Consider the following 24,924-nt stretch of genomic DNA (forward strand, 5'->3'; position numbering starts at 1 on the left):
CTGAAGTAAGGTCTTTCAAAAAAATTTTTTTGACACAAATTCCATTTAGTTATTTTAAGCATGGAACACAATAGACCATATCAGCATTCCTCGAGTTTCTGAGTCAAGCAACAATTCTGAGAAGAGAGATTTCTTCCCTTTTTTGAAAGCAGATCTAAGATATAGCATGTCCTTGAGGCTATGACAGAACAACAACAAAAAGTAATGTTAGATAAATAAAGTGATATACAAGGCACTTCTTCGTTAGAACATAAGATTTTATAAGTATGGCATTTCAGAACAGAGAGGGAGAATGAGAAGTAAAATAAGCATTGATTTAAAGAACCCCTCGTAACAATGGCAGCATAGCACCATAATTGCAATTATAATGGAGAGTAGAGGAGAAAAGGTGGTAAGAACAGTGAACTATAAATCTACAGCTGACCTCAACTCGGAAGCATCCAGATAAGCAGTACCATGGAGTCAAACAGAAGCATTTCCTTCTCTACCACAGGTGGTGCTGCCACCAAAAAAGATTTTGTAGAAGCACAAGACACAGAGGCAAAACATGAAGAAAACGATCATGAAGTCCAGAAAAATGAGTACAAAAAGAAAAGTAACCGGGAAGTAGAAAAGAAAAGAGGAAAAATGACAAGTGAAAGGAGGATAGGGCAGGAGTAATAAGCATACACTCTGGTGATGACTGAAGAACTGAAAAAAATAAGTGTGTGTGTGTGGGGGGGGGGGGGGGGAGACCAACCCTCCCACCAAAACAAAAACAGAAAAACACCACCACCACCACCCAAAAAAACCCCAAAACAACTATGCACATCTCAATGCCCCTTCCTGAGTTGTGTGAAAACAATCAATTGCAGAAACCTACTATGCATGACTGCATGCAATTTTCACAGGGTAATAGCTCAAGTTATTTTCTCCTTCACAGAATGACATCTCTCCAGAGAACTAATTCCAAACACATTTTAATGGTTTACCTTCAGGTTTTTTTCTGTGGCAGAGTGGTTCCAGAATAGGGGAGAAGTTGCACAATATTTTCTTGTAGGGGAAACAACACTTTTATTCTCATATCCAAAATTAATTATTATTGGTCAAACTTTCAACAACAGAAAAACCCTCACACCTTTGAGCAAAGCCTAATACAATTCATCCTGAGAAGTGTAAATTTCTGAAAACAGAGGACTAAAATGAAAACGTATATGCAGCCATAATTATGACCTTCACAGTTACTTTTTCTAAAATATATACATTGATTTGAGTTTTCCCCCAGTTATTCTATCTGCCTTTTCAAGAGAAACACAAACTAACATGAACATACTCATTTATAACCAAGGCTGATTTGTCTCGTTAACCACATTAAATTGACACCTTAAATTTACCAGGTTGCTTTGATCACATTAAATGTACACCAACTCAACAAACCACACAACCAATAAACTAAACACAATTTTTAAAAGAATCAAAATTGCTCTAAACTACTTACTTGGGGTGTTACTAAGTGACTAAGATAGATCACTGGTACAGTGTGATCAGGATCACATGTGAAACTGGAAGCATTTCAACATCATGCATTTTCCTTTGGTCAAGTGCAAGGTCAACTTTTTTTTTTTTTTTTTTTTTTTTTTTAAAGATAGTGACCCTTCTAGCTACCACAAGAGCTTGTAATAAAGGAACAATTATTCAGAACTATTAAGGCAATCCTTTTCCCAACAGCATTTTTTAATTTTCAGATGTATACCAGAGAAATCGAATAGGAATGAACAATATCTGTGGTTATCTATCTTTCTATACTGGGACCATGGTGGCACACCTTTCCTGCCAGGGAACCTGCGTACGTGCTTGGGTGGATAGCAGCAGTGAAGTTGCCACACCCCGGGTTGACACCTGAGCTAACTAGATTAAAGCTCGCTCGGGTATGTCGAAACATGCTGCAATCACACCTCTGTCTGCTGTATAGTCATAGTCCTAGTCCCTCAGTGTAACGCAAGTTTTAATGACTGATTATCATTCTTCTACTTCTTTCCTGTACCTTCAACATATTTTTTGAAGCGTGGACTTCAGAAAAGGACAGAGTCTTCCAACAGTGGTCTGACCAACTGTGGTATATGGAAGTAGTATTTCCTACCTACTCCATATTAACTTCTTATACATCCAAAAAACACATTAATGCTTTTTGCCACAGAATTGTATAGGAAACATTTTGAGAGTTATGTAACGTAGAAAAAATGGTTACTCACCTTCTCATAACTGTTGTTCTTCAATATGTGTTGTTCATGTCCATTCCAATCAGGTGTGTGCATGCGCATTGTAGCCATAAGATTTTCCTATCGCAGCATCTGTCGGGTCCATCTCGGCACCCCCAGGAATCGCACCTTTATGACGCTCAATATATAGACCCCTGCCAACCCGCCACCTGCTCAGTTCCGTCTTACCGGCTACTCCAACAAACGGGTAGGAAGGGGGAGTATTGGAATGGACATGAACACATCTCCAAGAATGACAGTTACGAGAAGGTAACCGTTTTTTCTTCTTTGAGTGCTTGTTCACGTCCATTCCAACCAGGTGACTCACAAGCCCAAGCTCAGGAGGTGGGGTCAGAGTCATCCCCTGATTGGAGCACCACTCCTCCAATGGCCACATAGTCTCTGGCCTGCTGGGTGATTGCATAGTGTGTGGTGAAAGAGTGAATGGAAGACCATGCCATCGCTCTAGACTACTAAATGCGCTTGCTGAGACAAGAGCACAGGGAAGTTCCAGCTAACCCGTCACTGGCGATAAGAAGGAACTGAGCGGGTGGCAGGTCGGCAGGGTTCTATATTGAACGCCATAAAGGCAAGACTCCAGGGGGCACCCAGACCAACCCGACCGACGCTGCTATGGGAAAATCTTCTGGCTACCGTGCATGTGCACACACCTGATTGGAATGGACACAAATAAGCACTCAAAGAAGAATACTGGGTTCCAGAACTGTGGAAGTGGAATATGTCACCTGAGGCAAGGTGGGTCTCAGAGCTGACTCAATCAATGAGAACATGTGACATCCATTGACCCAGCCCAGCATTTATTACAGTCTGGAAGAGATGCAGGCTTGCGCACTGACAAAGACAAAAGTCTGGGACTATAGAATAGCAAGAAAAAGAGCACAAAATGTTATCCATTATGGAGGAGACAGTCAGTGTGAGTGTCTTGTGAAAAGTGGATCCCAGCTCTCTGGACTGGACAAGTATCATAGAATCATAGAATATCAGGGTTGGAAGGGACCCCACAAGGTCATCTAGTCCAACCCCCTGCTCGAAGCAGGACCAATTCCCAGTTAAATCATCCCAGCCAGGGCTTTGTCAAGCCTGACCTTAAAAACCTCTAAGGAAGGAGATTCTACCACCTCCCTAGGTAACGCATTCCAGTGTTTCACCACCCTCTTAGTGAAAAAGTTTTTCCTAATATCCAATCTAAACCTCCCCCACTGCAACTTGAGACCATTACTCCTCGTTCTGTCATCTGCTACCATTGAGAACAGTCTAGAGCCATCCTCTTTGGAACCCCCTTTCAGGTAGTTGAAAGCAGCTATCAAATCCCCCCTCATTCTTCTCTTCTGCAGGCTAAACAATCCCAGCTCCCTCAGCCTCTCCTCATAACTCATGTGTTCCAGTCCCCTAATCATTTTTGTTGCCCTTCGCTGGACTCTCTCCAATTTATCCACATCCTTCTTGAAGTGTGGGGCCCAAAACTGGACACAGTACTCCAGATGAGGCCTCACCAATGTCGAATAGAGGGGAACGATCACGTCCCCTCATCATAAGGACTGAGCACTGGGAGGGAAATACCTTATTAGACAGGGAAGTAACTTGTTAAGAAGTGTAGACAATAGATTGAGTGTTATGTTTTTCTTTTACCTGTAACCCTGTTTCCAAATCCTTTTACTTGCTTTTATTTGAATTGCTAACTCAAGCTTTATTAATTAAATTTCAATTTGCATTTACTCCAGACATATCTGAGTGCTGTGTGCTAAGGAGAGTGTTGAACTCAGGTGAAGCCAGTAAACTGGGGTACACTTCTTCCACTGAGGCACTGGATGGGTACATATTGTGGGTGTCCAGAGGATAAGGAACTGCACACTCAAGTATAACAAGTTGCGGTGTGCTAATTACTAGCCTGCAGAGGGAAAGAGTGGGGCTCACAGAGCCCAGAGTGGAGAGCTTGTGCTGCCAGCAGCCACTGGGAGGAATTACTTCACTGGGCACAGTAAAGGCTCCCTTACACTGAAATGATGTGGTAGTGGTTGACCCTGGACACTTTGGGGATACTCTGACAGTGTCACAGCCCCACTTCCTGTAAGCACATCCTACATGCTTTGTTCCTAGATGTATAATCTTACTTTTGATGAGTAGGTAAGTTTCTCTCACTACAAGTCCGAAAGGAAATGCAATCAAACTACTGTAACCTTGGTAATTCCAGTAAACTAAAGTAAAACTAGTAAGTTTTTAAATGATTGTTAGACAGTTTTCATTGGTTAGAAAGACATATGGAAGACATGAACTGACTTCTTTAAATCCCAAAATTATATTACCTTTACCATATATCATCTTGTAATTTTACTATTGCTCAAGTACCACTTATAGGTCTTATCCTGTGTGGTTCTTGGCTCCCTGAACTCCCAATTCCACAACTTAATAAAACATTTAAAGTTTCATAATTTCCCTGTTAATAAATCCAAAGCAGTTGGGCACAGATCAGCCATGAAGCTACTGCTCAAAAAAGCAATTGAGTTCTCCTGCCAATAACAGAATGGAAGTTTGAAGTTAATAAAAAGAACAGTGACAGTGAGGTTATCTATCTATTATGGTTGTGCCTAAGGGTCAACTGAGTACGAGAACCCATTGTGCTAGGCAAGGTGGGGGAAAGGCATAACACATACACAGTGAACATGATGCTTTACAAACACGGATTATTTTTAACTCTTTTGGTGGGGTTTTAATTAGTAGATTAGCTAAACAATGACAAAAGAAGGGAGAGGGGACCTCAGGCAGAGAAGGAGGGAAACATGGAGGATACAGAATTGGAATAAGGCTGAGGTGAAGAGAGAGAGAGAGAGAGAAGCAGCCAATCATCACAGGAGATCGTGTCCAGAGTGACAACCGTAGAAAGACATGTGATAACATCAGTAACCAGTTGTATGCTGCAATTCCTCTCGTAGTTGCCTCTTGTGATTGTTCCTGCTAGCTAGAATTTCTCTAGCCCAAGAGCTGGCTCCTCCAAGTCCTCATTTTATGGCAGGGCGGGAGGGTGGAGCACTGCATGGGCCCAAGGACCCTTAAATGAGGTGGGCTGGGGAGGGGAGCGTCATTCCTGTTGCTATCATCAGTGGTATAAATTGTTTTTAAATAATCCCAACTTCTAATTCTAATGAGTCCTGTGAGAGAAAAGTTCTTCACTCTCTCTTAAAAATACCTGGAGAACCTAATCTTAATGGGAAAGCTCTACACATATAAAACACGAGTTTTAGATTAAAACTACCTGGTGCCATTTTTGGAGGGGGAAAGCACTTTAAAGAAATAGATAGTTAAAGGCATAGATTTTCAGATTTTACTACCAATAAAATTCTCACATGGAAATATATTATGAGGCTACACCTGTTTTAATCACACAAAATGTTGGGCAGATACCTACTCCAAATTTACTCTTCCATTTACTTGGTTCTAACTCAGCTGGACATGTTCAATGTGTAAGAGTGGTCAAAGAAAAAAAAAATTAGGCCACATAAGGAATGGGAAGGAGAATACTGCCAAATATAATACCATGATACAAATTCATGCGATACTATATTCAGTTCTGGTAATGCTGTCTCAAAAAACATGAATCAGAACTAGAAAAGATATAAAGGATGACAAAATATCAGAAACATGGAAAGCTTTAAAATTAAAAACAAAAAATTATGACTACTTTGGAAAGGATGAATAAAAACAGGCATGACAGAAGTATTCAGAATAATGACTATATAGAAAAGGTAAATAGAGTGCTGCCATTTATGCTCATTTTAAGTAAAATGGTCATTAAATGAAACTGAAAGATAGCATTATGAAAACTAATCAAAGAAAAAGTTATGTATAAAAAAAGCTAATTAGTAAAACTCATTACCACTAAATAACAAGACCTTGGTGGGATTCAAAAAAAGAATTAGCCATTTACATTCATAATGAATAGGTCCAGTTATAATGAATAGGTATTTAAAAAACAGGGATATAAACTGGTCTTACTATACGGTGCTGAAGCTTGGAGTCTTAAAACCTTACTAACTTCTTCCTTAGACAAATCCTCAATATCAGATGGCTGAAAAAAAATTCACAAACTAAGAACTCTGAAGGAAGACCAAACAGAAGCTGATAGGACAAGAAATTACAGAATGAAAATGGAGGTGGATAGGATATTCATAGAAGACCCAAACAACAGGTGTTGTACTGGAACAGTGCCAGAGGTGATGAGGCAGACCAAAGATAACACAGAAATGCACAAGAGAGACAGAACTGAAAGCTATCACAATGACATGAGAACAAGCTATGACTGCACGAGGAGACCAACAAAGATGGAAGTCAGTCGTAAAAGCCCTATGTTCTGCATGAAAAAGAGAGGCATTAGAGGCATCTTATTGTTTCAAGGTATAAACCAGTAACTGAGAAGGCCAGAAGTTAGAAAGCAGCTTCCCCTGTGGCAGGTGATTTAATAAGTTGTCCACAATGGCATTTCTTACATCTTCCGAAGCACCTGGTATTGGCCAGTGACAGAGCTGTGAAGGCCAAAAGTTTAACTGGGTTCAAAAAAGAATTAAGTTCCTGGAGGATAGGCCCATCAATGGCTATTAGCCAAGATGGTCTATCCTGTAGGTGTCCCTAAACCTCAAACTGGACAACAGGGTCGATCACTCAATGAATTCCCCTGTCTGTTCATCCCGTCTGAAGCATCTGGCAACTGCCACTGTGTCAGAAGACTGGATACTGGGCTGTATGAACCATTGGTCTGATCCAATATGGCCATTCTTATGTTCTTAGTCAACAGAAATCTTACTCATAAGGATTAAATTCTATGTTTAGTTCCCTAAATTGTTCTTTTATTGAATTCACACAAACAAAAATACATTGTTATAAAACTAGGCAAATTTTATTCTCATACATTCAATTTAAGTGAAACTGAATGCATCTTAACTCTCAAAATTGTCAAATCAGAGAAAAGCTCTCTGTTCTGGTTCAGTTATACAGTCTATTATGTCAGAACCTAGTTGTTAATGTTCTCCTGTTTTTCTTTAATAAAACTGTTCCTTACAAATTTGTTTTATAAAACTGATTAAGTTAAACAATCAAATTACTGTAAACGAGGATGACCGGATAGCAAGTGTGGACAATTGGGACACTTTTTTCCCCCAGGAATGGAGGAAGGTACAGTTGTATGTGTATATATACCATATATATAAATAAGACTAAGCCCCAGATATCAGGATGGTCCCAATAATATTGGGACATCTGGTCACCCTAAGTTAAACCCCTGTTGACCAGTATAATTGGTGTGAAAAAGAATGGTACGATATATTTTTTTGAAAATACAAAGGGAAAGGAAACAAACATAAATCAAGCCTTCGCTTTGGATTTAGACAGAGAAGGTTATCTTTTTCTACTATAATAATGAAAGTTGCTAAGTAAATGAATAAGAAATTACATACTTAGACGATAAATATTCACAGTTTCTAAGACAACAATCCTTAATGCTTTTGAACAACAAAATTAAGCTTGTCCATTAATTCCTGACTGTAATTGTACTCCCAGCAAAATTCTGCGCCACTGCACAAGGCAGAATTCGAGCAGAATTCATGTTTTACACAGAATTTCATTTTTCCACACAGAATTGGTATTATAGAGCTGCTGGCCACCATTAGAGGCTGCTGGATCCAGCAGAGCTCAGCTCTCCAACTCACAAATACAGGACACTGCCAAGGGGAAAAGGAGCTGCAGGGTTCTGGGCAGCTACTGTTCCAAACACATCCTGAAGAAAGTAGGCGGCCTGCAGGAAATGTCGTACAAGCCCAGGACCCAGCATCAGGCTCTCTCTCTCTCTGGATCCCTGGGCTCTGGGGTGTAAGGGATGCCAGTATCAAGGTCTTGTTATCTAGTGGTAATGAGTTTCACAGCTGGGCTCTGTGGGGGAGAGGGTGTCTGAGACTGGAGGGGCAGAGTTTCCCCCAAGATGTGCCCAGCTGGCATGTGTGACACACCCAAACTGAGGTGTCCAACAAAAGCATAAATGAGAAACAGGAACTGGGTTGTCGTAGCGGTTTCTTTAACTCTCTACTCCTGGGGGAATGTTTTTGTTTTCTGTATTGTTACAGATGTACTTGCTGACATATTTTGAAATCAATTACTAAAATAATTGACACTGGTGTGATTATATTGTGTTATTTTGACAAATAAAATATGCAGAATTTTTAAATTCTGTGTACATAATTTATTTTTTGGCACAGAATCCCCCCAGGAGTATAATTTCTCCTAGTGAACTTTAGAGGTTCTAACTAGCTTTAGAGGTTCTTTACTGTAATTCAGTTTCTCAAAAGCCTGATCTTATCTAATTCTCTCTTACAAAATATTAATGTTAATTTAATAGTAATTCCCTTCCAATACTTTTTCAACTCTATTCAAAGTTAGTATTAGGCTCAGAGCACAGTCATAATTTTTTGCTTGTACTAGATTTCACTTGTGCCCTGAACAACTTACATTCCCTGCTCCCCCTCCACTCCTATCCCCAAACTACAGGCAAACTTCCATGAAAGCATGCTTCTAGTGTGGGAAAGGAGAGTGAAAGAGTACACATGGTTCCTCAGATTTGTATTAGTTTGTTAATATTATCTACTCTCATCAACAGAGAAAAGGCCCCTTCACCTGATTGCACTGAATTCCCAACATTGTTTAGTTTAGTTATCATGAATCAGCTTGTCACAGAAAACCACTGTAAGTGTTCAGAGCAACCCAACAGACTTAGCAAAAGACACATTGATTAAGCTTCTTCCTCCCCTTTCATAAATTATGCTCCTTCTCTAGAACACAACTTGATCAAAAATTACTACACTAATCCACATTTTACAACCCAGTGATACAACACAATTACAGTCAAATATTTTAGGGGGTTACCAAACACCAGACATAGCGCGCTGAGGATTTCACCATCTCCAATATATCACATGCTTTCAGGAAAAACTGGAAGCACTGAAACCACCAGCCCTGTGCCAGGTTCCCTTTCAGGCACGCTGAGTAATTCACGGGGCTTAAAATTCCTGTTTTTAAAAACTTACTTTAGATTACTTCTGAAAACATAAAATAAAAGCACAATACACTGCCATCCTGGTAAGAGATTGGTCTTTTTTCCCCCCAGGACCCCAGTCATCTGACATGGGTCAGGTTTTCAAGAAGAGGTTAATACCCTGTCACGTAACAGGGGTCAGTATCAACTGACTCCAACAACTAGTGTTATTGATAGTCAAATTTGGCCCCAATTCTACACAAGAATTTTCTAGCCTGAACCTTGTGGAATTGCACGTAAGTTCTCAGGAACTTGAGGGTGCTTCTCACTGCAATAGAAAATCATTTTAAGTAAGAAACTGAAATTATAAAAACAAATACTGTTAGGGGGTCAAGTTAAAGCCAAGTCTAATACCTGAAACTATTAAACTTGTTTTTTTAAACTGGCTAAATTTCAAGTTGATGGTGGGTGTTGCTTTAAGCCTAAAGTCACAGAGCTAAGCAGTGAGAATCAGGAGTAGAAAACCAAAAGCTAACACAAAAACCCCCGTGTTTTAACCACTAAGTTACATTCACATGAACAGCTACAAAACCACTCCATTTAAAGATGGGGACAAAAAGCTTAAAAATAGAGTTTACTCTTTTTCAAAATCAAAAATGTTTCCACTTTTCTTTGTATATCCTTTTTTAAAGCTAACAATAAATAGGAGAGAGAGGGCGAAATTATTTTTGCTAGTGGCTAAGCATGTTCTATCTTGCAAATAAACTGATTTGCAGCTAGCTCTGTGTTTAACTATTGGAGAAGTTAAGTAGTTATCAAGAAAATATTCAATGACAGCTAGATATTTTTATTTTAGTTTGTTTTTAAAAATAGTAAGAATTCTCCAATATCCCACCATAAGCTAGGTTTTTTCTTTTTTGGAGGGGGGGAAGGGGGGAGATTGAGGGCATGGGCTGAGGACATGTGCAAGGAATCAGATGCCATAACTGAACTCTGTGCTTCTCTGACCTCCTCATTGGATTAATGCTAAAAGAGAAAAAAAAAAAAAACACTAACTACTTGGCCACATGTTCTGCAGTACCAGCAATTTATAATGAAATACACTGTAGTTTTCTTTTTTTAATTCAAACTCAAATTAGTATATTTGTATGTATTACAGTTAACACATTGTGTTCTCATTTGAAACGTTAACACATATGGAAAGCATGTTATGCATAATTCTTTCTAATAGAAATGAGAACTGCACATCAGTTTCATTTCCCCTCCCCTTCCCACTATTATGAGTACAAAAATCACTGTAGGGGAAAAAAAATATAAACTAAATGTTAGATTTATTCTACCCATGCCAAAATATTTTGACACCAATCTTCCTGATGTGCCATGTACTAAATATTATTTTAAACTGGATACAATTAACTAGCTTCCCATAAAAATTAACCTATCTTGGGAGAAAAAACAGCTACATGTAAACAAGGTTTTCAAGAGTTTGTAAACTTTTATTATTTAACACACACCTATTGCTGGGCAAGAACTGAAAATAAACAAATACACCACAATTCTGGTTCACTGCACAAATACTGATTGTGTGCACTTGCTCCATGTCTTCTCTTGTCACAGAAGCAATTTTTTCATGCAAATATACATATGTGCCTTTAAGTCAACAGTAAGCCAGAGCCTCAGCTGCTTTAAACTAGTCAGTGGAAATATTCTGATTTACACCAGCTGAGAATCCAGCCAGTTTCCTAGTATGTCTCGATTCCCAGAGCTCTATACATTCATGCTAGCATTATAAATTGTAAGGATATTACAGCAAAGAGATCCATTTTTTTCTGATACAGCACTTTAAAAAAGGCTAAATTAAAGAAGAAATGGAAAGCTGAATACTTAAATTACCAAAATGTATCACATTCAAAGTAAAATAGACTTAAAAGAAAAGGTTCTGATATTGTACCTTTAACTCTCCATAAAAAGGAAAAGCTTAAAGAAATATTCCCTTGTTTCTTATTGCCCCACTCAAAATCTAATTTAAAAATGCATCTTTAATACTTCAGTCTCTTTGCTTAAAATTGTGAACAAGAAACGTTAACAAACCTAATTAACAGGCATACTAACATCCTCTTAGATGAAATCCTCAGAGACTGAGGTTTTTATATCTGAATTGTAGTTCATTGCTAAAAATGTTGCTGAGTACAGAGCATGAGCAATTAAATTGTGATGGCATACCAAAAATACATCAGTTCCAGTATCCATATGACTATTTCAAAGAAAAACACTATCCAGTTTTATCTCAGAAATTATTTTTAGAGACTTATTTTTACCTCCACAAACCTAACTAAATTTCCTAATAATCTGAAGTTAAATATTTTCACTCATTATTAATGAGGAAACAAGTAGTAAGAAGCAACGTTGTCAACTCTGGCAATTTTATCATATATCTCAATTTATTCGGGGTTTCTCTTAAAACCCTAGAGCTTAGACTCATGTTATGTGAGAACCTCTGCTTTAATTTCAAAATAAAAGTACATTTCTAGATGTTGTGGAGAAAAGCTTGAAAATACGACCTGAGTGAGGCTTAACAGCTCAAAAACCAAAGGCAAATTAGAAGTCCACAATGTATTAGTTTTTTAAAGGGCACAAAAAGTAGGAACAATAGGGAACGGGAAAAAATGGAAGTTCTTCATGCAACATTTTTTTTGGAGGTGGGGGCACTCTCAGTATTGCCAACCTCAAGACCTCCAAAATCATGCCATCTTTTTGCCACTCAGACCTTTTGCCATCTGAGTCTGAGGCAAACAACATTAGTTTGAAATAAAAATATTAATCCTTTTTGTTACAAATTCAGGTCTCGAGGTAACTTTTTTCCCTAGCAGTGAAGATTCCATAGTGTCTAGCATCCAAATAAATTAGAGAGGAAAAAGACCTATTAGGCCAACTACTTCAGCCCCATGGCAGCACAGAACTGTTTGAGCACAGCGTCCAGTGCTTTTTTCTGTCTAATTAACAACAACTTGAGTAATGGTTTTTACTTCTCCAGTTTAACAAATCTTACTTAGTAAACTGTTCACCATGCTCAGTCTATACTGTGATTTGTTTGAAGTCATCCCATTACACCTGTTTTTTCTCCTTAATCCATTTTAATCACTTCTCCCTTATTTGCATTTTATACCATCCAGCTTTTTATACATCTGCCTTGAAAAGTTGTCATTCAAATTTACCATCCCAAGAATAAATTCCTCTCATCCACACTTTATAACATTTATGATGAAAATTGCATATAATCCAAAAAATAGGTGACAAATTGTTCTATCTCCTTTAGTTATCTTCTGGCCAACCTAGACCTACTTAATTCTTGTAATCTGTCTCTCAAAGCCTCCAGCACCTATGTCACAGTTCAGGGCAAATGCGCCTGTATTCCCCAACCCTCATGATCCTCCAAAGGCACCCCCTCTAGGCTGCTGGCTCTTCAGCCATCAACGCTTTTGGCTGGAAACCCACAGCTCTCTCCCTCCTGGATATTTCCAGGCTGCACAGCTCCCTTCCTACATTGTGATTTTCCCAGCAAGCCAGACTCCCTGAATAGGCTGGTAATCACCAGCACTCACAAAGTTACCACACAGCTCTAAGTAAGCACATTTATTCTTAAAGTGAAAGCATTGCAGAGAAATCATTTTTTAAAAAACTAATAAGACTTCCTATATGCATGCTAAAAGCTTGCCAGACGTCACCAATCAGTCTTACGGGGCTTCAATAGGCAAAGTCCTTCCAACCCCTTCCCAGGAAGGATAGCCCACCCCTCCACCTGTTTTGGACAGAAGGTCCTGTCCATTTGCTCATTCAGAAAGAAGGCCTGAGTCAGTTTAAATTCAGGCTATTTCTCCAGAAGTCCTTTATTTGTCTGGTGGTCTCTGCAGAATCCAGTTTGAGATAATATATGCAAGCCTCTCCAGATGGTGGTACTTATCTGTACATATCATATGAGTGAATTTGCTTAATCACTCCCCACTGTTCTTCATTTGTGGAGGACCTGTAGTCACTCTACCTCATGGAATTGCATACAATCCCTGGCCCACAATGATGCATTAATTTATTACAGTAGTATCTCCCAAAGATATTGCAGAAAATGGTCATATCTTCTAACCAAGGTAGGCATATTTAGTTCCTGTAATTTCTCTTTCAAAAAAGTCCCCAAGCCGTAATCTTTCTGTCCTTAATTTTTAAAACTGCATCTCCCTATCAAGATACCCAATTAACCCAGTACAAGTAACATGGAGAGGAGACTTTATTTTAAAAACTCCTTTTTGGCCCTCCTCTTTTTAATCTCAGCTCATTTGTTGCAACTAATTAATCATAATGTTTCAGTTTCAGAAATTATTCTAAGAAGAATTTATCAGCTCCAATGTTAGAGACAATAAGCAACCTTTAGTTAACATGATATTCAACTTTATCAGCTGAAACAACATATCACCAAAAATGAGTTTAAATAAACCTAATTCATCACTGTTTCTTACGATTGAGAGTTTATAAACATACATGAATAATACTGTAGAAAAGCAGACCGACAAGCATGCTTACCCCCCCGCCACACACATATGCGGAGGGATGGTGGGAAGGAAGGTGGGGAATGGCAAAATGATCCAAGTAGAAGCAGATCCATTAACTTCTGCCCCTGCCCTTGCCCTCCCCCCGCAAGCAATATCAATACACAGGGTGCTTCAGTAGATCTAGATGCCTCAGCATTCAGTGAGTAAAAAGGCTCCCACAAAACGTCTCCTAATCCTGTCCCACCTTCACAGTGGGACTTCACCAGTTTAAAAGGGCCTGCCAAGACCTCAAAGAAACAAGGCAGGAATTGCCTCCAGAAAGTTCTGAGTAGCCTCCATTTCCCCTCAACCATCCTATCATGGACACTTCTGTCATTGCTTCAGCTTCATTGTCAAAACCGTTGTATCTGCAACTGCAGGAGCCTTCAGTCATTTTCCCCTCAACTGCCCACCACAAAATCCCAAATGTACTTTCAGCACTAAAGTGAATAGGATAAAATCTTCTAGAAAGTGACCTACTGGATGATTCATCAATTTCTTTTATCATCCCTGAAATTAGGGGAGGAAATTGCTGTAGGGTGGGAGAAGGGGAGAAAGCAAATAATGCCAAAATACAGAAGAATTGGCCTATTCTTTTTTCATTTAGAAATCTTTTCCTATACTTAGGAAAAAAAATCAAAATTAAACTAATAAAAAAATAATTCACACAACCTGAAAAAGGTAAGGAGTAAACTTAAATGAACATGCATAACAACATATTATAAACAAGATATGGGAAAGCAGCTTCTTCGGAAGTATGAAAACAAGCTGTCTCACACAGTAAGTTAGCCAGTCCCCATAACCAGTAGCTTAGTTTTCCCCACATTGTACTATAAAAAACATTCACATACTTTATTACAAAGTTCATTGAGGGGTACCAGCAGCCAACTGTTTGCATAAACTCTAAAAATGAAGGTATGTTTACACACACTGCAGTAATTAGCATGACTACTGTCACTTCCGCAGAATAGCAGAAATACTGGTACTTCCAGGAATACCATGGGCCTGTCCCCGCCTGTATGACCCTGCCCGCATGACCTGCAAGGTCACTGTGGCAGGACAGAGTGTCACTCTCTTCAAAATGGCATTGTGTGTGTGAGAGATACCAGACAAAACCACACACAGTTTAATACCAATACCAGTACCAGACAGGGAACAAACCGTTTAAAAATAGGACTGTCTGGATTAAAACCAAATGAACGGCCTGTCATAGAGTCATAGATATTAAGGTCAGAAGGGACCATTATGATCATCTAGTCTGACCTCCTTCAAAACGCAGGCCACAGAATCTCACCCACCCACTCCTGCGAAAAACCTCTCACCTATGTCTGAACTACTGAAGTCCTCAAATCGTGGTTTAAATACTTTAAGGAGCAGAGAATCCTCCAGCAAGTGACCCGTGCCCCATGCTACAGAGGAAGGCAAAAAACCTCCAAGGCCTCTTCCAATCTGCCCTGGAGGAAAATTCCTTCCCGACCCCAAATATGGTGATCAGCTAAACCCTGAGCATGTGGGCAAGATTCATCAGCCAGAGATACCCAGGAAAGAATTCTCTGTAGTAACTCAGATCCCACCCCATCTAACATCCCATCACAGGTCATTGGGCCTATTTACCATGAATATTTAAAGATCAGTTAATCTATGAATCTATGTACCACTGGTTCAAAAAGTACAGTAGATGTTAGTTGTGTGTGCTACAGTAAAGGGTGCAGAACTGTTTCTACTATAACTCCCCTCACATGCTCATAATGAAGGCGGCACGGAAAGGGGGAGGAAGAGATTTGTTCACCAATGAAGAGTCTTTCCTAAGAGAGTGTGGTGGTCTAAACCTTTTTATTTTATTTTTTTTGGCAGAGTTTCAGCTTTAACTTAAAAAAAAAAAAAGAAGAAGGTTCTAGCCCTCACCATAGCAAATTTCATTTTCCAAAAGTGAAATGAGTACTGTTTTCTTAAGTATGCAGACAGACGGCTCTAGTGCCATTGCTACTGCTCACAGCTTTGTTAAGGTGGTAAAGAAAAGTCAACAAGGTTTGCTGGTGTTATGCAGAACCCCATGGTTATCAGAAAAATTATCAAAAATGATGTCAATTTCACAGCCCCACTAAGCAAAGATAGGTGCAGCACAAGGTACTGGAGTTTATGGCAAAGACCAGCCTCAAAAAAAAGCACAGACAGAAAGGTGGAATACCCCCCTCAGTAGTTAGGATGATCTGGGGAGAATTGGTTTTAGAAAATCCCCTCAAGCTACTTTTTAAATTCAGGGTTAGTTAAAACCCACACCTCCCTAAGATTCTTACAGGTAAGAATTTAAATATATAAAAAGCATTGCCTATCCATAATGCACTCATTACAAATTTCTTCCTTACTATTTTTCCATTTTAAAAAAAAAACTACCAATCAAATTAGATACAAAAAGACCAGCAACAAAGCAATATAGAGGATTGAAATAAAATATTTAGGAGTCAGAAAATTCCACTTACTGAGGTTCATCAGCCAACACTGTTCAGCCAAATTAATTTTTTTAAATGGCATTTTTCTGTTCCTCTTTTAGTCCTCTGCATGAATCCATAATGCAAGATATGCAGCATATGCAAAGTGGCCAAATTCACATTGCTGGAACCACCTTAATTTTTGGATTTATTTTGATTATGAAATCATCATAATATTGATCTTGCAACATTAACTTTAATGTAATGCTATTTTTGCATTTAATAGATGCAACATCTAAGTCAAATGTGTTTAGGCATATTGTGGCAAACGTGTTGAGGCATTCTCTACCAACTCTACCTTTCTACAACGGAGATTACTCAGTAAACAGACTTCATAAAGAAAAATCAATGCACATATTATCTATTCGCATAAACCCAGAGTATCAATAAAACTCAAGTAACATTTCTAATCAGTTATCAGCTGATCCTATAGACGTTATGAGTATGCGTTGTCTTAACTATTCAGTAGGGAGGACAGTTCAAACCTGTATATAGCAATTATCTTAAACACAGCAGATGAACAAGGGGATGCCTACCATGTGAAAGCTATTAATTGCACACAACATATGGGTTGCTAGCAAAGCAGATATTCTCAAGGTCAAGAGCACAAAAATCACCTCCAACACACATTTTCCAAGCCTCACAGAGAATTCAGTATTTTTCTCCCAAATACAACTTTCCAACTTCAGTATCAATAGCCTGTGAAGAAGTTTCTTGCCAATACCTGCCAAGATATTTTCAAATGTTTAACCAGGTTCCATGCTTTTCATCAGAACTTATTCCACACACTTACTTTGACCACTCGTCCCCTTTTTTAAGACGAGTCTTTATTTCATTGATTTCTCCCTTAGAGAAGGATCCCTTAGTGTGATCACCCATCCCTTATTTTAAGATGTATTAAATGTTTTAAAACTAATATGCACTACTTTAAATGTTAAATTGAACCTTATGATAATTGTATTACACACTTGAAGGCAATAGATTGTACACTTGAGAGAAGAATGCACAATAAGCTAAGTGAAATTATGTTTCTCTAAAATGCCCTTTAAATTCAAGTATTGTCCCTTATTTTTCATGTGGTTTTCCCCTATTTCCATCCAACATAGGTCACCCACTAGAGTAGACAACCTCACAGATAACAGGAAACCAAAAAGAGCACCACTTTTTACACTGCAATGGTTCAAATACATCAAAGAATTTTTGTGCACAACCATCAAACTGGTTAACATACGAGTACATTTAAGACTTCATCTATATCACATCTTACAATTTTATCCTAGCTCAAACTAAGCAGAGTATGAAGTGGTCAGTATTACGGTGCAAAGCCTCCAAGGGAAGCAAACTGCTGCAGTAAATAGTATTAATGATTCAGTATATGGCACGGAGAGCATATGGCAATAGTTATGCCAAGACAACATTAATATAATGCCTCAATATGGAGTCTGAAGGAATTGAATTGCTGGACATGACACCTTTCAGATAATGTGCAAAAACTAAGTCCTGACTACTTTCGGTTATTGAAAATCCACTGTGCTTTCTGGAAGCATAAATTAATCCAAGCATCCGGAAAATTCCAATTTAGGTAACTACAAACTCCCTATCTAAATATTACTCACGTAATTCCAATTCAATATGGTCATCTTCAATAAACTGCTGAATATGTAATACTGTGCTATATTGCACTGCAGAGGTGGCGGCATTTCACTTTTGGGCAAACTTATCCAAGGGCTTGTCTACACTAGCACTTTACATGGCTGAAGAATTTTGAGTTTCTTGATAAAATGATCCGAGTCTCTTCTGGTTCTTTGACCCTTGCTACGGGATAGTTATGACTGCTTGGGTAACCAAAACGATGAATTTCCTTGCTCACAAGTGTTTATAATTGAAGACTAATACTGCAAAACCCCCAAACATTTTTTAAAAAACACTAAACGTTATTTTAGGGTTTTTAGCTCCGGAGTCATGAAAGACAGGTACTTTTAAACTTTAAAAAATTTCTTGAAGATTGTCTGGAAATCATTAAGTGCTGTATCTCTTATTGCCGAACAGTTTGTGCTTTCTAGCATGCAACTCAATACATTCCTGGCATCTCAGCAGTGAATTGCTGAAGATACAAGTAGTGATCACTTACTGTAAAACAAAAACACATCCCCAACTCCCACCACTATTATAGATTCTTATGATGTAAACATCTACAGAGACTAGTTGAAGACAACAATTATTTGGAATGGTCTGTTGTCTTTTTTTTAAAAAACACATAAAAGGTATATGCTTCGAAGACGTCTACCTTAAAGATACTGAAAATGAAAATTTGTGAAGAATTATACTATCTAGTAATGTATTTTACAATACAGAAGTGAAAGATCTGATCACATTTTTCAAACTGTAGGTTTTGAAATGATTACAGTAGCTCAGTTTTAAGGGGCTGCTAAAAAGCTGTTCTGACATAGCATACTGATAGATTTTCCTACAGTTTTAAGTATCTCCCAGGCAAGTGTGATTATAAAATATTTTGGTAAATTATAACTAGGGCCTGTTTGTCATAGTAAACCATTTGAAAATAATCACTGTCTGGTCATGGAAAAAGAGGGAAGAGTCACATGCTTATAGCAAGAGGTGCCAAGAGTCAAAGACAACATTGTTTAAAACAAAGTGTCCTTTATTTTGCAATAGAAACCAATAAAAATAATTTACAAATATTTAAAAATCTCTACCCAGTGCCTGGAGGTTCACTCCAGCAGCAGCCAGTAGCACCAGACAGAACACCTGCTACTGCCTCCTTCTTCAGTGCTGCTTCCCTGCATAGTTGGTCCGCAGAAGCCTGACTGAATGCCATGACTTATCTTTAAAAACACATACATACAAGAAATAAAATTCAGGTCAACTCAATGAAAAACCATCAGCCATAGCTAACTGGCTTCTAAACACAACTACAAAATAAAGAGGTCAGGGAGAGAAATAAATTGTGGGGATTTTTCTCTGTGCCCAACATGTATGCACAAGATTCCTATTTAATCAAACATCCTGTCTCCAGCAGTACCAATACCTAATGCTTCAGAAGAGCTGCCCACAGCCAAAGACAGAGTCTATAATGCATATCGTCAGTTGAATGGCATTGGCCATGTCTTTTTCCACAAATGTTTACAAGCCTGGGCAAGGTTATTTTAGGAAGAGGATGAGTCTTCCAAAATGCAAAAAAACTGCAGAACTCAAGTATAATAAAAAGGGTGCCCATTTTAGCAGTTAGAAGCCTGTGCATACTATAAATCCAAAATCCAAAGCACATCTGATTCACTAAGTTTAGAATGAATATACAGCACTTAGCACAAGGAGATAACCCGATGCTCACTGGGCCTCAATGGACCACTCTAAAACAAATAAAAATTGAAGCACCACCATGTAAAAAGAAAAGCTTGTCATGAGTAGACTTAGAGTAGAAGCCTCACCAAACTCCAGTTGAAGTCAACAGTAAAGACCCCTATTGACTTCAAGGAGAGTCAGATAAAGCCAAAACATCTCCCCATCTCTGCCTTAGCCTATGCTAATGTTAAAAAAACTGAAATTGTAACCCCCCCACCCAAGATTTGTAAGATTTAATTTTTATCTTATACCCTGAAACCATTAAAATCTTATTTTCCTACAACTTTTTTATTCACCCATACAACCAAGTGTAAAGTGGCATTTCCATGAACTTAAGTTTACACCAAGAAAGTCCTAACCTGTCCTGTATTTACCCAGCTATCAAACAAAATCAGACAAACCTGAACTGAAGGCTACTTAGCTCACCAACCACTTCTAGTTAGATACAATTGAATTTTAAGCAAATCTTAAGATTAAATAAAAAAAAGAAAAAAAAAAAGACCACAAATCAACATTTCAATGCTAAAACTAATGACTGAAAAACAGCATGGACCAACTAATGATTATCTGTCAACACATCTTGATATATTAAATATTAGCAATCCTAAAGGATCTTTATATCTTGTAAGATTTGTCAGTCTACACCAGCTAGTATTAAATCATTTAGTAAAATTACAAAGTAGTATTGACTTATATCATTGCATCAACATTTGTTCAATAACATGCAACATGATTTAAAAACAAAAACATTGACAAAGTTAGCCTGTTCTTAATGCATAGTCTAAGACAGTATATTAGAGTACCCAACGTATTGGAATCCAAAAGTTCCGTTAACTTAAAAAAAAAAATAGATTCTTGATTCCAGAAGTACATCATTTTTCTGATATCCGGTAGTCTGGACTCTGGGTTTTTTGCTGTTCATGAAAACTGAGGGCTAAAAGGTGACTGCAAGTGTGTTAATCAGCAGTCCCTTTTTGAATCTCCAGACGTGAATTATTCAGGTGAGCCTGAGAAACAATCAAGATATTTATTATATGTTGGGAAATGGAACAAGTGCTTCCCTGACTACACTGCATCAAGTGTTAAGAGTTTTTAGGGGACATAAACAACCTCTGAAGAATACTAGATAAGATGCTATTCTTCTTGCTGACTGTGTATTTCCTATGGTGGACACACTTACTACATCTTCTCTGTAGAGGAGGCCTGATGCTTGGCAGACCAATAGGTGGAAAACAGAAGGAAGACAGAAGGCTCTGGAATTATGACTCAATTTTTGTGATTTATGCTAGGAATTTTAAAAAGTAATAATCGTCTTAACTGAGACATATACTCAATATAATACTGTGAACTTTAGCTGTGTATACAAATGGAGTCTCAATATTGCTGTCTGCTCAATGACATAGCCCTGCTTTCTAACTTTAATGAAAACACACATTTGTTTTGTCTTTGTGTGTACACCTACACATTCTGAGGAAGAACATGAAACCACCACATGACCTTGTTTAGTAAATGATATACACTGCATTAGATTTAGGAGGACTTGAGGATATTGTCACTGAAGGATGCAACATAGCCACATCTGTCACAATTTAATACTTGATTATGTGGTTCTCCTAGACTGAAAGATTCTAAGGATGGGTGTTTAATAATACAGTAAAGCTGAAAGTGAAGAAAGTTACATATAACTTTATTATTACTAGTTTGGTTTGTTTTTACTCAGGGCTCCCCATAATTATGTTTTGAAGGCTTCTAACCACAGGAGATAGAAATGCTTATTTGAAACTATTCTTCCTATACAATCTAGTTAGACTAGTCCTACACACACTGCAAGTGGGTTTGGTTCATTTACAGTATTTATGCCACCATTCTGGATTTTTTACCTCCTATGCTTAGTGTACATTACCTTTGTCTATTGAAGAGCTTAAATAAAATGAGATATTTGTAAATGATGCCTGACGTAAAACACTTAACAATGGTCTTATGTTTTTAAACAGATAAAAAGCAAAACTAAAACAAAAAAAAGTCATTACACAATAATCTTTTACTATTTACACTCATGTGTCTGCTAAGGCTCCCAGGGTCTTCCATGTATTAAGCTTAAAAATATTTATCCAACCACCTGAAGAAAAACGTGCCTGAATATTCTATCAATTTTATCCATTGTTTTACAAATATTAATTAAAACAAGTAAAGGCAACATTTAGGCCCTTATTCAGCAACACATTTAGACATGTTTAAGTCCCACTTGCTTCAATGTACATGCAAAAAAAAAAAGTTAAAAGGACACAATTTGGAACCCAAAGACAAAAACATTATGTAACGCCTAAGTTAAAGTCTTTGACCACCACACTCTTCAATGAAACATTTCACCTAGATGGAGTTGTGAAACCTACAGAGCAAAAGGAAGATTTTTTCCTTCTTTGCACTGGTGTATTTCTGCTTTTTTTAGGATGTTCCCCACATGGACATATCCAACACTCCCGTGCAGCCATCAAGCCTGCAAAAGGTCCTGTCCTAATCCTTCAAGTCGACCTATATGTGAAGACTCAACATCGACTCTGAAGCCAGCAGGGCTCTAGGCAGGTGCAAGGGTCAACCTCGGCAGTTGAGTTTACAGGATTGTGGCCTAGAAGTAAAGTTCCTCTGGAAGAAGCCAGACATCTGTAATTTATCCTAGAACTGGAACTCTGGATAACGACCCCCCATAAATGAACCCCCTCCAAACGACTCTTCTCTCACCTCCCTGTGGGGACGTGCATACAACTCCTCCTTGCTTTTAATCCAGGTTCCACTCCCTCCTCCCCTTCCAGGGCAACCACGCCAGGAGCACCCCGCGAGCCAAACACGCCTGTGACACCCAACAAAGTCCACGCCGTTTCCCACAGACCACATACAAAGGTACTGCCCGTTAGGCTGCGCGGGAGGGGAGAACGGGCCGCGAGGCACCGCTACCCCTGGGCTCTACCGGGCGGCACAACCACGCCGGGGAACAACAAAGGGCAGCAGGCAGAGGGTTAACGAAATCGCTGCAGGGCCGCGGCTCTGCCGGCCCTCCCAGGTCTCTCCCCGCCAGCGGAGCCAGGCTTTACCTGCCCTTCCCTGGGCAGGACACGCCAGGTTCGCCCCCCGAGCCAGGCCCCGCTCTCCAGGGTGGCCAGCTGCCCCTTCCCCGGGTATCCCTGCGGCCCCCTTCCCCAGCCCGGGCGGCTGCAGGGCGCGGACGGATGGTGGCAGCTCCCGACGCAGCATCCCTGGGAACCAGGCAGCGGAGCCGCCGCGGCCTATGGGGAGGGCCGGCAGGGGAGGCGGGGGGCTACCGAGACCGACAAAGCGCAGCCAGCCGCCGCCGCCCGCGGGGGGGCCGGGCCGGGCCGGGCCGGGCCGGCGGCACATGAAGCGGCCGGCGGCACTCACCGCGTGGGGGGGCCGAGCTCCGAGGAGGGTGAGGGGGTGGGGGGCTGTTATTATTTTAAATAACCGAGGCTGCGGCTCCCGCAGAAAATTCCCTGGCCGGCTCCCCCGCTGCGGCCCGGCGGGCCCCGCGCTCCGCCGCCGCTGCTGCCGCTTCTTCTACGCCTTGCTGGCCTCTCTCCCCCATCAGGAGCGGGCCGGGCCGAGTGGACGCGCCAGGAGCCGCCGCGGCCGCTCCCCGGAGCTGCCGGTGGCCATTTTAATCCGCCTCCGCTTCCCGAGTGCCCGGCTCCCAGCGCTGCGTCCTCCCGCCGCTCCGCCTCCCGCCTGGATCCCTCCCTCCCCCCGCCTCTCTCCTCCCCGCGCCGGAGCCCTCCCTGACCCCGCTCCAGTCCCGCAGCGCCCGGGCTCTCCCAGCGCCGCCTGGGAGCGGGCCACCTGCCCCCCCCCCCCCTCTCTCCTTCCCGCTCCCGGGGCCGGCTTCGGGAGAGCTCGGCAGCCGCCCGCTGCAGCCCGGAGACCGCCCCGCTCTGAGGGCTCGCCTCAGCATTGGTTTCGGGTGCCCCTTCCCCGCCAGGCTACTTACTGCTCCTGGGGGCGTCGAACTGCGCCGTAGCCCTCAGCCACCCTGCCCTTGCCTCACGCCTGTCGCGGGGGCAGCCCCGAGCGCTGCTCTGCAGCCCGCCCGAGCCTGGCACAGCAACCGAATCAGCCGTTGGGTGACTGCAAAATGGTTGTTGAACGGCCTGGGGAAAGGACTGTGGGAGACGCAGATGTTGCCCTGCCCACCCCCCCGCAGCCCAAATCGCCCCTGCTCGCCCTTGCAGGGCGCCCTGGGGCCGTCACGTTGAAAAACACCGCATCAAATTGCTGCAGCAAGGAGGACGGTGAACAGGATCGCTTTCCAGCAGCTCCCAACGACCGAAATACATGCTGCTTTTCCTCAAGGAGGAAGCTAGATGCGCCCTCTTACTGTCGATACTTCGGCTGTAACTCCGTCTGGCGATTTTTATCTCTCTCCTGTATCCTCAAGGAGCAGGTTCTGCAACTCGAGCGCTTGCACATGAGCCCTTTTGAGCTGAAACATCCCGCAGCTGTTGAGGAACGGATGTGACTGAAAGAGATAGGACTGGAGGTACTGCACCTCGAGCAGAAACACCCTCTCTACAAAGCTTACGCAGCAGTACCTTCTCCTTAAGCAAGAGGAAAATGAAAATAGGGGCTTCCCCTAAACATACCATATTTCATATCCAAGTGATAAGAACTGTATTTGGTACACTAAGTAGTGAAAATAATTAGCTGAATATTTTTAAAATTTGATCTTTACACATGACAAGGTTAGAACTGTATCAGCTTTAGTACTATGCTTCTTTCTACATACTGATCTATGACATTTTAATACTTAAATTTTTATTCTGGTAAAAGTATGAGGACAGAGGAAAACTGGTTTCTGATAGGACAGCAACTTTAGTTACTTTCATGGTGAGACTACCTGGCAGTACTTAACAGAAATAGACAACTGAAACAGACATGAAATTAATAACCAAAGTTTCAGGTCTAAAGAACAGACAGACCCTCTCACTTACCAGTTATTGGTCAATGAAGAAAATTTAAGTCAAATTTGAGAAATTTGTTTACCAAGTGAAAGGGAGAGAAGAAATAAAAGCAAAGAGGATACCTATAAAACAAAAACAAGGCAGAAGCAAGCCCCAGTTTAACTTTGACTTAAAATAGTCCACCAATAAAAGGTGAAGCTTTTACAGAAAATTCAAAAGCAAGTGCATCTTAATTTTAAGAAAAATATCAGTTGAACA

The 24,924-nt window shown here is 40.3% G+C and overlaps 1 protein-coding gene across 7 annotated transcripts in view; it reads right to left on the reverse strand.

The window, feature by feature from the left end:
• The window catches only part of WDFY3 (WD repeat and FYVE domain containing 3), a 262,278-nt gene extending 238,002 nt beyond the window's left edge, over positions 1-24,276 (reverse strand). For 5 of the 7 annotated variants that reach the window (XM_073340566.1, XM_073340563.1, XM_073340564.1 and 2 more), the window contains exon 1: positions 23,114-23,443. The gene's annotated coding sequence lies outside the window, so the exon portion shown is untranslated. Of the gene's footprint in view, positions 1-23,113; positions 23,444-23,696; positions 23,913-24,083 lie in introns of those variants that run through there. The other 2 variants (XM_073340560.1, XM_073340559.1) reach the window with 2 other exon arrangements.
• Positions 24,277-24,924: the final 648 nt, after the last annotated feature.

The sequence above is a fragment of the Lepidochelys kempii genome, chromosome 4, assembly GCF_965140265.1.
Source record: "Lepidochelys kempii isolate rLepKem1 chromosome 4, rLepKem1.hap2, whole genome shotgun sequence".
Classification (NCBI taxonomy): Eukaryota; Metazoa; Chordata; order Testudines; family Cheloniidae; genus Lepidochelys; species Lepidochelys kempii.